Raw genomic sequence first — 14,134 nt, 5'->3', positions numbered from 1 at the left:
ATACATAATACTATAACACAGATATTTTCCTTATTTAAAGGAACTCAGTGATCATATGGATAAATCGGTTGGTAGTTTATTACACTTATTGGCAAGCTCTGGACGAAAAAATCGAGTTACTGGTTTATGCTGTATAGAAGCCGCGAAGAAATCGATGAAGAGTAATATTTGGCTGCTATAAGCCTAGCAAATCACATGGCCGCGTTACGAAAATTTCTCAGATCACCATATGGAACATTCTATATGTTCGTCGTGGATGCTTTTTCAAAGTGGCAAGAAACTACTCTTTTGCCCATAAGTTAGATCCACAATGGAGAACCTCATAACGGGAGCTACGGGTATCCGGAGGCGCTTGTACCCGATAACGGTACACATTTCTTTATTTAGTTATTACAGATGTGTGCTTCGGGTTCTAAAAGGGTTGAGAGGTAGGGTTGTGTTGTCGTAGTTAAATTACGCTATGCAACACCATATTCGGGTCTCGTATAAATTCAAAGCATAAAATTGATACGTTACAAGCACACAATGTAAATAACAAAACAAAATAAGGAAACATCGCAAATTTTATTTTACTTATATTTATCAGAGAGCTTGGTTTCAAATATGCGTTAACGCGACAATGACTAAGTGATTGTACACGCATAGATGCCGTCAGCAGAAGTAGTGACATAGGAAGTTTGCTCTGAGGATGTCATGGTGCTTTCAGTATAGCGTGCGTTGACGCTCACGACGGACTACTCAAAAATATAGAGAAATTCCGCTTCGGCAAAAAAAGTGGTTTCTAGTGTATTTTTTACATGTTAATCCACTATAGCCAGCATGTTTTTTCAGTTTTTTTTTTTTTTTACTACAATGTAAACTTTTTCGCAAATCCATGTTTTTGCAAGCAGGTGATTAGAGGAAACGATTTTTCGTTAAGCGTAAAAATGGATTGGCTTGTTTTGAGGAATTTGATTATATCGGGGCGCTTATCGTTTAAATTGAGTACAGGAGTAGAACAGCCTGATTTATTTTAGCTTCGCCTAGATAAAACAAATAGCCTGGCTTTTCGTGTTGGACCTCCGAAAGTTCATGAAGTTAGCGACGCTAGAGAGTACATGCTATAAATACGCGAGCGCAAGCAGAGATCACAACAAGGGAGCAATAAACAAGGCAATCCCAGGCTGCGATATCGTATCCTGAGGCTGGAACTTACTTACCTGACGCGTATAAATGGTACACATTTATTATGCTTAAACAAGAAAGGCAAAAATAATTAATACAAAAATAATAAATTAATCTTTTCCATATATGTCATACTCTGATACGTCACTAGCACAGCGTACCCACTAACTCTGACGACAAGAGTTCTTCTATTGAAATCTTACACTACGTTTTTTGCTATAGCTCACAACCTCGTATTCCATAATTCTTCAGGAAGCTTCTTAAGTGGGTCTAGCTTAATCTGCAGAAGAAGATTCCTATTACGGATATTGCTGACTTAATGGTATGTAGCAGTTACCTGCGGTAAATGTCAAACTGTATTTTTATCATTACGAATTTGTATGCTTTACGTAATTGTAGTAAACGCATTGGTTAAGGCAGCAGCTGCCAATTCCTAGAATATTCTTAAACACGTGTTCCTTCTATGCTCAAGGCACGCTATAACCAAACGGTAAACTGGCTCCCTTCCATGAGAGATGTCTCTGACACTCTAAGCGGTAGAAGACTATATCGGCTTGTACAGTAAACATAGCTAATGTAAAGTCCGGTCCGTACTTAGGCCGAATAGGCATACCATCATGCTAATGCATTCAGCTAGGCGCGGATGCTGGAAAAAGCTATGACGGCCATAGGTCGAGCTCCGCTAAAAAGAAACCAACTCGCGCCTATGCATACTCTAATACTGATATGAGGAGGTACCGTTTGCGCAGGAGATAATAGCAAGTAAGCAAATTTGTGTGCACGCTACTTTAATTAACTGGACTAGTAATTCTATGCCAATGAAACGAAGTAGCTTGCTTACAAAGTATTTATCTTGTCTCAAGGGCATCTTAAGATTAATCGCATACTGAAGAACTAACAAGATTTCTATAAAGTGTTAACTAACGCATCTGATTCCTACTGCGCAGTTTATATATAAGGGAGCAGAAAGAATACGTTTAAGGTTTAGAATAAATAGGCTTAGAGTAGAGAGAGGTTAAGGCTACAGCTAATCATATACAAACAACATGTCAAAGTGCAGATTATATTGTTGGGCAAAATTTTGACTCTTTTGTTGGCCAACCACAGGATTAGTTTTTCTTTATCTGTGCTTTGAATCACTCTCACTTATATACAGCGCAATGCGAGACGGAAAAACACGATACGTTTAGTTTGAAAAATCACTTGATGTGGTTTGAGAATAGCATTTCTCAAAAAATATAGAAATCACAATTTTGAGGCACTGATATACCGAGCTGGCCTAGCTACTTTCGGCTGTCTTTTTCTGAAGAAAATTGATTCTATGGAATAATCCCACCCGATTCTACAACTGTCCCGTTAAAGGGCAATGCCTGAAAATAACAAGCATAAAAAATATTATATATCTGGAAAAACAAACAACGGAAACATGCTTTTACCACCGGCGTGTTTTGCATACACGATTTGATCACTCAAAGGCTCATCGACTTGATCGTCGGACAAGGGGTGACCACGCATTAATAGACTAAAGCGTGATTTCGCGGCCATATTTGCCCGTCCGTAGTTGTATATATATGCGTTAAAAGAGAGAACGTGTTCATAGGTCAATCGGTTGCTCAGTCTATGTCTGTAAGTAACAGCACATTGGCAAATATTATATGCTGGCTTTGGATGTGTGTTATTATTTTATTACTATTAAATATATTTTTAAGATTTAATAATAATAAAATGTCTAGGGTATATATATGTGTGTGTTTAAACCTACTTTTTCCCTTTTCTCACACTACCGTTTATTTTCTTCTACACATCATTCAAAAGTGCATTCTCTATTGTTCTGTCGGCAATGAAATAAAATTAATGACAATTTAAGACCTTAAACGTGACGGCAGAAGATAAAAAAAGAGGCCATTCTCGACACTTACTTCTTTTTACCCTTTCTCGAGGTTTAGGGCTGTTAAACTAGCCTAGGATATTTGTGTGATATATAATAAGGACTGTATAATTGAGAAAGCTGCTCAGAGGGGTCTGTTAAATTGAGAGGTCTTAGACCTGGAAAATGTACCCTACCCCCGACCAGCTGTCCGTGGTTGATGTACGGCTCGGATAGCAAGCAATTCGTTAACTGGCCGAAAAGGTAACCTGAGAATACCATACAATTGTAAGACCTCTTCAATATATAGAATACTATCAGAAATTAGAAGCCTGAGCATTCGATGGGCTGCGTAAAGCACACAAAGTGGTTTCTTATCGACCTTCAGTGCCTCGCCAGGCACCAGGAAATGCTTCGCCGCATTGATAGGTGCCTACCAAGCTATCATAGGTAACAAGAGATGGTGTTCCTACATCAATATTGAGCGGAAAAACAACTGGTAGTGTGGTTAGATACGCCCTACTTGAACTAAATTTCCATCCCAAAAAGAATATGATTTGGTTACCGTCATCCGTACAGAAGCATGGTAGCGTTTCGAGTTTATATATATTTATATAGGAATCAAAATAGAAGATTTACTCTATTTGTTTGTCTTTTGTTGCACTGTTGTTTTCAGTTATTCTTTGTTGCCGTTACTACCATTACTTAGCATAGCTAACCACCGCAGTTTTGACTATTTATCCCCTATGCAAAGACAACATTGTATCCTGTACATCTTTCCGACAACGGTTAGTCATTTGAGTTGCCTTCTAGTTGTGTTATTTCGAGTGCCGTCGCCTATTTCCTCACTATGTGCGTATGCAGTTAGTTAGCATCGGACTGACCGATAGACTTGTCCTCGTAGAGAAATCGTAATTGCAGCACGCTCGTGGTGGTTGTACCGTCTGCCCGCCCCGTCCGGCCCCGTTCCTCTATCGAGATCTCTATCCACTCAGAAAGATTACATTGATTTTCTTGACCACGCTGACAAAGGGCACACCTTCCTCGCCGTTCCAGTTGTCGACGTAGTAAAGCTTTGTCAAGTATCCTCCTTCGAAGGCAGCGATTCGTGTATTGGGCTATCCTATGAAATAATGGATTAGTGACAATGTATCGTTATCATTGTGGTAACCGTAGCTGTTTTTTGTTGGGTCTACCTTCGTTTTGTGCCCCACTAGGCAGTGTTTCACAGCGGAGAGTGTCATTTGTAGCGTTAAATTTTGAAATCGCTGAATCGTTGTTTGAATGATTACATCCATTTGTTTAACCGAAGTTCTTACTATTGTTGCCGGTAAGGTGTGTACTAGTTCAGTGTGCCTAGGAACTTCAATTTGTCATACTCGTTAGAAAAATTTCATATTTGTTCCTCAGTCTTTATATAGGAATAAGATGTTGAATTATTGCGATATATTATTATTATTTCGGAGTTTGCTTTGGCCTGTTTCTTGGTGACTGTAAAGTGACATTTTTATATTTTACATTGCAGTCCTGTTTTTTTACCTGTATTTCTACAAACAAACTGTTATGGCAGTTAAGTATGCTTTTTATAAACTTTTTTATACTCCGGAAGACAATTTAGCCGATGTTCTGTTTCATGCAACCACATAAATCACTAATTAGTTGTTTTCAAAATACTCCTTTTCGGTTGGCAAATAACGTTTTTAATAATAATCATGCGTCAAGTGTTGTTGGTAATTGTTAACTCGAGAAATATAAGAAGTTCCAGCATTATTAAAGTGTAAGCTAATTGCAGGTCAAAAGTTTTAAAAGTTCAAACGCAAAAAACGCCAAAAAGGCTTTAAAAAAAATGCTTATTCAGATGACTTAGCTGGCAACTAATATTCTTCTCCTCGGCAAAATCGGCAATTTCTGTATGAAAAGCCTAGCTGTTTCAAAAATGGCTTCCGACAATATGAATTTGATAAATAAATTTTCGAGCTTCTTAAATCTGAACTCTATTGACAATTTGTCGATTAAATTTGCTAGACTTTTAAGAATCCTCATGAGAACCGGCAATGTCGCAAACCGTCGATTTCAATCAAAAAGAAAGTTTTTCATTTTGGTGGTTTTTCCAGCCCGAAAAAATTCAGTAATCGTTTGTCTCTACCCTGAGAAAACAACGCATTGTTTTTGGTCATGGTTTGAAAAAGACTGTTTTTTTTAGTGCCAAGAATAGCTGATGAAAGCATGCCCATTGCGCCGAACAGACTGCCAAAGTTTCCCCAGTTAGAGCGCACCAGCCTGTATATGGCCTTAGTGCAACCTACTTGCGCCCTCTTTGAACAAATAAATTCACCGAAGAGTTTGGAACACTTTGTATGTGTATCCGATGACCGTGCCAGAGTCCAACAAGCTTTCAAGAACCAAAGCAATAAGGCGGCGGGCCCGTACGGGATACGCTATGAGCATTTTAAGAGGTCATTTATTCTGGCTCCTTGCTGGACTGTACTTTTTAAAACATCTGCGTACTGGCACTTTTTCTCAGTGGGGAACTGCTCTTTATTGGTGATTCCCAAAGGCAAAAATGAGCTAACTTCGTCATCGTCATATTGCAGAATCGTCAAGGGTAGCGTTTGCTACATCGAGATGCTCCGTGCTCGACTGATCAAAAGAGTGCCCGCTCTTGCAGAGAGCAGATAAGCTATTCCAAAGAAACAAGATAGGTTTCGGAAAAAGCGTTCGACGGGAACAGCGTGCAGAATTCTAGTGGCCGACATTAAAGAGGCGCTCAACACTACACTGAGTATTTGTTTACTTCGAAGCTGTATTCAATTCTGCACGTAGAAATGTAGTTTCGGATGGCTCAACGTACATGGGTGTATAAAAAAATGTGCTCACTCTGTTGGCTACGATGTTATAAAGAACAAGATAAGTACAAACAACTAGGTGGCGGAACTGCTTTCTCCTTTCAAACGACACTCTTTGCTCAAAGTGACTGTCTAAGCCTCCTTCCGATCCAGGTAATCCTTAGGATTTTTTGCTGATAGAATAAGCGATCGAAAAAACTTAATGAAGGTCGTTCTCTACGCGGATGACTCGGCCATCAGCGGTTCTACCAAATTTCAAGTGTCGAAAGTCCTGTTTATCATATAGGGTAACAGAAAGGAGATTAATAGTTAACCTGGGTATGACAGGGCCTGCCAACTTCAGGACGAAACGTAGGACTGCAATTGGTGACGCACCGTTTTTGTGACCTTTAACAGATTCCCGTATCACGCACTTCTTTAACTGCTACGCTTTATTTCGCATATTATAGGGACATCCAAGAAAGCCCTATCCGCCTTTTCTAAAACTAGGACCTCAAACTTTTTCTCGTGATATCGCTCCGCCCATTTTAAGTTGGTAGCGCTTTACAGAGCAAATGTAATTCGGTTCGACTCTAGATTAGGGAATCTTAAATTACTTAACTGATTGAATCACCTTGCTGAACCGTATTCGGAACCTTCATCATAGGGCAAGGGATTGACTAGTTTACTTCTTCGCTCACATTTTGCTTTTCACCGAAAAATTGAGATTTTGTTTTTGATCTTGTGGCAACCGAGATTTTTTCCAAACGTATCGAAAGATTGGGCCAGAGGCTAGCCAAACTAGGTGGCGAACTTTTTAATGCGGGAGCAATTAGGATTGTTTAGAATGAGCTTTGTGCCCATCCTTTAATTTACGATTCCCACCACATACAATACATGGACGAGAACTTTTACGAGTCCAACAAGGGGTGTATTTGCACTAGATGTAGGGGAATCGTTTTTGGATACTATGCAGCAAGTAACTGTCTTTCTCATAATGATAACCTTCACAGACCCAGCGCTTAAATAATAAATTTTGACCCTATAGACGTTGTAATTAAGGCGACGTATGAATGAATCGTCGCCATTTATGTTGTAATATGCATCATATATCCTGTGGTAACCCATCTTTATATATACTATATTGTTGAATTTCTCCCGTTAAAGGCGCATTGAAGTTACGTATAGGAAAAGCATATATTCAAATCAATTTCAGTCAGATTGTCACCAGTGAGGAGTTGCAGTCAAGCGGCGTTTTAGTCCATCTTAGTATCGATGATGCCGAAGTATTCATACACGTTTATACAATTCATAACAACTATAAACAGAATATATAATAGGCTATACTATTATTGTTAGAGGCTTTTATCAATAATATTAGTGACAGTCTCTATCAGCAAAGATTTAGAACGGAACTAGCTATGTAGCGACTGGAGCAAAAGTAGGACCACTCAACTAACCACCTACTTTCAACAGGCTAGGTGCATTATGCCGACAATTTATAAATTTTCGACCTAGATATTGCCAAATAACATTGCACTAGGTCTTCGAGAGGTGCTAAAAGATATTGGACAGCTCATGAACGCACTTGTCGTCCAACTTCGAGTGGAATTTCGCGCTTTAGTTCGCACATCCAAAGTTTCTACATCTAAAGGAACTTATGTGCTCCTACGCACTGCTTTGCGCTTCGTAAACGAATCGTACCTTTATGACACTCCGGTGATGGACCTGAACTGCTATAACAAAAACGATACAGACCGTAACAACAAGCAGAACTGCTCATCAAAAGGGAAATCTAATGTCGCAGAGTATTTAAACGTTGTTCGTTTTCGTGAAAACTAATACAGCAGATTTTTGTTCCTTTAATATTTCAAATTCTGCAGCTGGAATTTAATGCACATTAGTTTTAGTACGAACCTCCTAGTTTATTCAGAGTATGTTCTATTTGTAACAAAGGAACGGCGTCTCTTCAGAATACACGATTATTATGAATGCATCATTTGAAGTAGTCGCTCTTGGAGTATGTTTTGTACTGTCGGCATGATCTAGAGACGAGTCGTTACCATGATATGTCGAACTAAGGGCAAGCTACATCTATGCAAGCAAGTTATAATTTAGGAGCTAGCTATCGGGCTAATCTTTCTTGGCTCTTAGAGCTGCGGCAACGATTTCTGCTGTACAACCAGTGACTCCGTTAGCCTCATAGCAAACATCATCAAAGCGTTAATGAACAACGCATTTTACCCCTAACTATGGTACTATAGCGTCGGCGACCAATTTTTTTTTTGTATTTCTACAGAATTTTTGTCTGCCGTTTCAGTTCGAGTAAGGAAAGCCTACCTAGAGCAGCCCTTCACAGTCACCTGTTACTCTCTGCTCTTACGTATTCTTCGCTTTTAGGCTCATTTACTATAAACGGCTGGTCGCTAGAATTTGGAGATTTTTTACGTTAGACAAAACGTTGACGCATGAACATAAGCACTAAGCGTATAATAGGTATACGCGATAAGCTTATTTGTGCTTTGACTACCGAGCTATGCCAAATTCCGAGTGAATTGAGTTGAGACAAAGGAACATAAATTCAATTAACTTTTTTGGATAACTACAACTTTCCAGTTGATCCAGCGTGTCGGATGGTAATTGTTTAATGTTAAAAGCATTGTGTACGTACGCATAATTCTGGTCAGGCATCTCAGGCCAATAAATAGGACCTCTTTTAAAAATTCCGTTGTTGAAAAAATGCGGCCAACATTAGATTTATTTACACTAGTATAGATTCAGGGTCTAGAAGAGTCCTAAATTATCGGCAATCCCGATGGGGCTGCGGAGATAACATCTGGCATGAATATATGGTAGTCAAAAAGGTTTCAGAGCCAGAAAGCTGTGGGGCACACCAGGAAAAACTGACAAACTTCTTTTTTCGTGATGTAAAATCAGCTGGTGACGATAAATCATTACACTAGCCACGCTATGGGTGATTTCCAACCTTCCCGCTAAACTTTTTACACTCGAACGCAAAAAGTAACGGATAATTAGTCTATGTGAAATTTGGACTGTGTGTGTTTGTTTGTTTCGCTAGCAATATTTTAAAACTTAATTCGCACATTTGCTAGAACTATAGCGAATGGTAGCAACCCATATAAAATGTCAATTTATTTAAAGTTACACTAAAAACTAGAAGTTTGCAACGGTGAAGGAAACCCTGCTACGTCAGGTCAAAAAGTTACTTAATTTTACCGAGATCAAAACCGGAGTTCAGCGAAATGTTCATATTATTACATATTGTAAAGTGCGAATATATATAACATCTTTATTACATATCTCCCCCCAGTACCGGCAATTTAATAGCGTTGTCATCGCGACTACGTGTAACTAACGTGTCATAGAATACTACAGTTTTATACGCACTCACATATATATATATATATATATATATATATATATATATATATATATAACCACTCATGTATCTATGTTTGTCGCGGCTAGTAGGTACATTGTCGGTGGACTAGTTGCCAGTTCTTGTAGGACTCACTACAAAATAGAGGTTTATACGTGTGACCACGACTGCTATCTAGTAACGTAGTTACTACAAATAATAACAGTACTACAATTAAACGTGACTGTTTCATTTCATTAGAAGGGAACCTTAGGCTCATATACTATAATGTAATTCCAATCATTAATGATCGTTTCGTAAAAGTTTAACATGCATTTCTGTGAGAGGTATCGTTTGGCATATATCAGCGTACATGTAGCTGGTAGAAGCTTTAGTAGCGCGTCTTGCTAAGCAGTAACGCTATTATTACTATTCAATCAGGCAAAAGTGTTTTTTTCATGTCCTATCTGCTAGATGTGCTTGGGATATCACTGAACTTTCTATTATTTTCGTTACTACTTATGGGCTGATGTTGAACACCGTGTTACATATAAGTAGAATGCTGTCAGGAAGTAAGGCTCGCCGGCACCATAGCTACTGTTGACTCTCAAAGAAGAGGATGATTTTCTTTACGAGTTTTCATATACGCCAGAGTACAACAGGAAAACAGCAGTAATCGGTGCCGAGACATTTGTTCTAGCTTTGCGTCTCGACCCAAGTCTTCTTTTCATTGCCTTAAAGCTCCCGGTATAAATCAATAATATCAATGCAGGGCAACGATTCATGGCAGAATGTCAGGCAGTAACAAAACTGAACGCGAAGCTATGCGTGTCCTTGTCAGGCTATTTGGATACGAATAACTGAAATGTATTTGGCAGCATCATCGAAATCGGTGTAAAATAGCGTGGACGCAATATTAGGTATAGTATAGTGAACTTCATTTTGTACCGGAACATGTCTGACAATGGTGCCAGACGTGAATGTCGAAACATTTAGGTAGAATAAATATGAGGTGCTCATTGTAAAAATAAAAAAATACAGTGTTTTGCCATACATTCTGGGTTCTTTGGATTTCAGATATCGGCAACCAGCGCGGTTGAAAAAAGAAATCTTATTGGATACGACAGACGTTCACTTCGGTCCTTTCAACTGACGTGACCAGTCGTTTGATGTCCCTCCATAGAAATAGCATGTGTGCCGAAACCTCTTATTCGGTTCATGTCATTTGTCGGCTTTTGGTGAACCCTATACACAATCGATGGCTCGAGTCCCACTATATGTAGACGTGAGGTAGAGTATGAAGGTTACCATCGACTTATTATCGTAATGACTCGATTCATTTAGCGTAACGCCATGACCGCGCGCTCACAAGAACGCTATTACATTGATTGAGGTTTTAATTTCATTGAAGTCACTGCTAGAGGTTGGTGTGCAGCAAGGAAACACGAAAGAAACAAGCTATTTATGCGTCACTTACGCAGCAGAAGCAAAAATGCTACCAAAATACGTCTCCTAGAGTACATGATTACCCGCTTGAATTTGAGAGAAACTTATTGCACCAAGACGAACTTATTATGTCTGGAAAGTCCATAGTCACTTGTATAATAGTATAAAAAATTGTCGTAAATCGCACGCGCAATTCACTGTGGTAGCACTGCTTTTTCATCGCTTTCCGAGGCCCTGCATTATTATAGCGAAGGACATACTATATATATTTCCAGGTCCTCGCCAATGAATGCTAAACTACCGTTGTTATAATAATAATAATAATAGCGTACTTGACCGATTTACAGGTACGAGCCCGGATCGATTTCTGTCACCTGTAGGATCACAGCTGATGGATTTCCTATTTATCCTCCAACATCTCCGTTTTGACCCTTTCTGCTATCCCTGCGTTTCCAGGTGTAACTCTTCTACGCCAAATTGTTTAGGTGACACACTTGGATAATTGTTAAACACTTCATTCGATTTATCTTTAATCGTGTTTGTTTAAGCAATTAATTATTTAATCAAATCTCCCAGCGTTGGTAAACGTTCAGATTGTTCTGCCAAGAGTATAAAGTGAGGCCTTTTCGTAGGAGCTGAGACCTTTTGCCAACGATAGCATCTCAATGGGAACGACGCCTGGAGACCGATTTCAATTATTCCGCAAGAACGGATAGCATATATTATATAATAGATTCATGCGAATGTGACTGTATAGTGTACTGAAATGTGCAAGTCGAGAAATTTGAAAAACCCCTGAGTCTCAGTTGAAGTGGAGCCAAGCAGATTCGTCTATCTAGGTCCAACCGATGACCCCTCAAAATCCTACAGAGAATAATTTTTACTATGTAACATTTAATTGCCTGGCTGGTATCAACCGACACACGTTACTTGACAAATGCTTATTGTTTGGCCTTGATAACAATGATTATTGGAGTTACGATGTATTTGCTACTAAACATCGAACATATATCTTTTAATCAACGTGCACGAATTGCATTACTGGGAAATACACTCTGTATTGTACTGATGCGAGGGTAAGAACAATATGCTCTGAGATATTAGGATGAAAACTAGGAGAAGAATGGGTAGGATTCTTTCGTTTTGAACGGGCGATGTTTATTCTGGTATGTATTACTATGTATGTGTTTGTAGTGATAGTATTCGATACATAATGGTTCTTGTGGTGGTATGACATCGTTCTATAGGTCTCTGGAAGTAAGAGTTATAGCACTATTGGGGTACGCTCGAGCAAGATCTGATCTGACGGGTGACACAGGAGTCACGTTGCATCGATGAAGGCAAGGAAAATAAAGAAGCGTGAGGCATCAATTCGAGAGAATAATAGAAAGAGAAAGAGACGGGCGATTCGAAAAGCGAGCACTACGCAAGGCATAACGCATACACAAATCCCTAGTACAGCTCTAACTACGTTGCCTTCTGTATCTCCCATTCTCTCCTTCTTTTACCGCTAGTCCTTTTCCCTGGATTTCGTCGTTCGCTTGTTTCTTGACGTGCTCATGTGAGCTGATCCGGTACCACTGCCAACAACTACACGGCGCTAGCGGTTAGTTCGTTTGGTGCGTCATAAGACGCCCACAGTGAGCACAGCTCAAGATACCGGCGCCTGCGGATATAACAACGGGTAGTTCGACCAAGCACGCTTAGAATCAAGTAGCCCATGCATCGATAGCTTTCTATGGAATAATGTCACTGCCATAGTACTAGCCACGGGGATCCGAGTAGGTAAGAATCGGGCAGTTAGAGGATTCAAAAAGGAAACGATAGTAGCACTGGTGGTCGAAAGGTAAAGGAGGTGAATAGCAACGAATAGACCGTTTGCTGATAAGCTGACGACTTGCAAGACAAACAGACGCACAGTAAAAGAAAGAAGGCCTAGAAAGATAAAACATGCAAGAAATACTCGTGCAGCTCCGCCACCATTATTCTATAACATCATCTACTGCCACCACCACCGTAAGGGCAGTTTTCTAACAAAATGGCCGCTGTTTGGCGTCATGAGATAGGATGACAATGCACAGCGGCTCGATATTAGATAGAATCAGTAACTCAACATCCGGCAAAAGAAAATGTGTTATAAAAGTTATCGCCAACGGATGTGGAAAACTAAAGCGGTACATTCTGCGAGTCTACTGGGCCGTCAGCTTCACCATCTTGTTGACCGCTTTTTTCCACAATAGCTCTCGAACGCCCATGGTTAGTATGCTTACATAAACACCGGCCCCATCGGATGCTATTTTGGGTTAGGAATCGAGAACGGGAGATTTTCTATCATTCAGTAGAAGTTGGGGTTACACAAGCGTGAATAACTTCTCCATGAGATCGTTGCCTACCATCGGCATAAACTCCTGTGATTGTGTAATAAAATAGGCAACGTATTTTTAATCACCTGTTTGAAAGATCATTAACGTGGGCCATAGCCGATTTAGCGACCAATGCAAACGTACAAAATGTGTGCCAGCACTATTTGTAGACGTATGCTCAGTCCTCTTCAAGGTCTTTTTTTTGGTCGTCTTACCTGGAAACGTTCCTCACCTGTTCTTATTTTAGTCGTATCAGGTTTAGAAGAAGCTACAATACGCATAAATAGTGCAACGATAGACCCCAAACCCCAACATAAACTTCAATACCGGATCTTTCTCAACAAAAAATTAAGTCAAAAAAACTTTAACAACAAATGTTTAAAACACTAAAAAAAAAAACCGCTATCTCAAACTCAAGAATGAATTGGAGAACTATTACTGCTTGTCAGAGATAGTCTAAATCCTGGTAACTAATTGGCTAGAATTTATGTATGTTTTTTGCTTTCCACGGTTTAGTCTATTTGTTATCACAATATGTGTTCTAGATAGGTGCGTTCGTTATCTCATATAATCTGAACTTCTGATAAACTGTAAATTGCTGTTCTGCGTTTTAATGTTATCAAATGTTACGACTAGATTAAACTAAAGGACCAACTTCACGCATTTAAATACTATTTGCCTTGTTCACTGCATGTTTTTGGGTATATTTCTATCAGTTTGCACAATGTAAGTACATGCCTTTTTCACTTTTAAGCTTCGATAAACTCCCACTCATTGCAGCCCGTGTGTCCACATACGTTCACCCCCCCCCCCCCCCCCAAAAATTACAAAACACAAATTAGCCAAAAGACGAAAAGTAAATGGATTTCATAATCAGACAGACTAGAAGCGTTAATAAGTATCGAAATTCATTGACACATTGGCTTTATACATATGACAGAGTAATATAACTGATATATATATATATATATATATATATATATATATATATATATAGTTAGTAGGCAGGTATAAACCCCTGCGTAAAAAAAAGTATATTATTTAATAAGAAAAACAGGTAGAACCTGAAACAGCTCACTGTAACTTCTGC

At 39.2% G+C, this 14,134-nt stretch overlaps 1 long non-coding RNA gene across 1 annotated transcript; it reads left to right on the top strand.

Moving 5' to 3' along the window:
* The first annotated feature begins 3,960 nt into the window (after positions 1-3,960).
* On the top strand, positions 3,961-13,129 carry LOC147756383 (uncharacterized). The gene is made up of 3 exons (XR_015324224.1): positions 3,961-4,366; positions 10,313-10,525; positions 11,029-13,129. It is a non-coding gene; the product is annotated as an uncharacterized LOC147756383 (long non-coding RNA).
* Positions 13,130-14,134: the final 1,005 nt, after the last annotated feature.

This window comes from Varroa destructor, unplaced genomic scaffold, assembly GCF_002443255.2.
Source record: "Varroa destructor unplaced genomic scaffold, Vdes_3.0 BEIS01000003.1, whole genome shotgun sequence".
NCBI lineage: Eukaryota > Metazoa > Arthropoda > Arachnida > Mesostigmata > Varroidae > Varroa > Varroa destructor.
The sequence above is the reverse complement of the archived record's forward strand: the minus strand, read 5'-3'. Positions and strand labels throughout refer to the sequence as shown.